We start from the raw sequence: 1,886 nt of genomic DNA, 5'->3' as shown, positions 1-1,886 counted from the left end.
GGAGGCACTGGGAACTGAACCTGGGACCTCCCAGGTTCAGGGTAGGTGGGCACCCAACTGCTTGAGCCACATCCACTTCCCAGGACCTTCTCTTCTGGCTCTTGGTCTAGTGGTCTTTTTTCTCCCTAACCAGTCCGTTATCCTTACCTACATCACCCTGCCTTCATCCCAAATGCCTTTACAGCAGGTCTTTGCAAGGCTATTCTTATCCGATTTGAACCCAGACTCCATGTGACACTTCCTAAGCGTAGCCTGCCAGACCACCCGCATCACCTATCATGCCCCCATCACACCACTGTTTTTCTTCCTGGCACTTATCACTATCTGAAATGATCCCATGCATTTTCTGTCTCCCCACCAGCATGTACCTCCTCTGCCAAGGTCACAGCTCCCTTGCCAGCTCCTGCAATAGTGCCAGGTTCATAAGAAGAGGGGAGAGGGTGTCGGGAAGTATATAAGGATTAAATAAATTGAATGTTTAATGGATTCTCAGCAGTAGCATTCTCCTGGACTCTGTCTCCTTTTTTTTTTTTTTTTTTATGGTTAAAAAACTTATATTTAGAATTAGCCAGCTGGACTCAGTTTAGATGATCCCAATTTCGTTGGCAACATCCAAAGCATCATGGTCAGGAACCAGCTGAACATTTGCCTTTTTCTCTCCATCAGGCCTGATCAGGGTGTTGACCTTAGCCATGTCAATGTCATAGAGCTTCTTTACAGCTTGTTTGATCTGGTGCTTGATGGCCTTAACACCCACAATGAACACAAGTATGTTGTTGACTTCAGTCTTCCTCATAGCTGACTCAGTTGTCAGGGAGAACTTGATGATGGCCCAGTGGTCAAGCTTGTTTCTCCTGGGGGCGCTTTTCTGAGGATCTTTGGGCTGTCTCCTGAGATGAAGTGTCTTAGGCCGCTGGAAGGTGAGTGACGCATGGATCTTTTTTTGTGACTGCGGATGCCTTTCAGTACAGCCTTCTTGACTTTCAAAGCTTTTGCTTTTGCTTTGGTTTTGGGAGGGGCCAGTGCTTCCTTCTTCAATTTCAGTGACATCTTCCAGGATACTGTTTTCTAAGGGTATGACTTCACAGGAACTGTATTTCCAATTATGTCAGGGGAGAAAATATCATTTAATTTTGAGAAAAGTATTTTCCAGCTCAACTTTTCTGAAACACATCTGTTCCATCATGTGAGGCTCATCTGGGTAGGCAATTTGAATTTGTATCGCTCTAAGACTTGTAGGCTATTTAAAGGGATAGCTTTTTACCCGTGATCCAAAAATGGACTTTGATTAGATAATGAAGTATGATTAGAATGAGAAATAGTCACGTGACCGGATGGAAACATTTGCTGCCAATAAAGATGAAATTATACTTGCACATCCTGTAATTGAAGGAATTAATGAGTGGAAAGTCAAGAAAAGCTTTCCTGGTGAATAATGTCACATGTGTAAATTAACACAGGCTGCAGGCTACCAGATTGTGGCACTCAATATGTTTGTGGGTCCCCATATCCATGAATTTCATAAAATGGAATCAAGTGATCCTGCAGATACTCAGAGGTCATGGTCAATTCTCAAATGCATTAATGGAATGCAATAAGGGAGATTCTTGTCCCTACAAATCAGTATTTAGTGTTTGTGGACTTTAGAGTCATTCTTGGAATAGCAGCTTCAGCATCTCCTTGCTGCCCAGTGCGGAATCTCAGGCTCCACACTCTGAGCCTACTGAATCAGGACCTGAATTTAAACAAGACCCCCAGGGAATTCATCGTGCACGCCCACTCCCACAGTGAAGAACTGGTGTAAATTAGACTTTAGAGCAGTGGTTCTCAATGGGAGTGATTTCTTCCCCCCGCCCCCCACAGGTCAGTCTAATCATTGCCATTTT

The 1,886-nt window shown here is 44.1% G+C and overlaps 1 pseudogene; it reads right to left on the bottom strand.

Moving 5' to 3' along the window:
- Positions 1-583: 583 nt before the first annotated feature.
- Positions 584-1,050, bottom strand: LOC101425600 (large ribosomal subunit protein uL23-like; annotated as a pseudogene).
- Positions 1,051-1,886: the final 836 nt, after the last annotated feature.

This window comes from Dasypus novemcinctus, chromosome 7 (genome assembly GCF_030445035.2).
Source record: "Dasypus novemcinctus isolate mDasNov1 chromosome 7, mDasNov1.1.hap2, whole genome shotgun sequence".
NCBI classification, from domain to species: Eukaryota; Metazoa; Chordata; class Mammalia; order Cingulata; family Dasypodidae; genus Dasypus; species Dasypus novemcinctus.
Note: the sequence above shows the minus strand (reverse complement) of the source record. Positions and strands in the feature narration are given on the sequence as shown.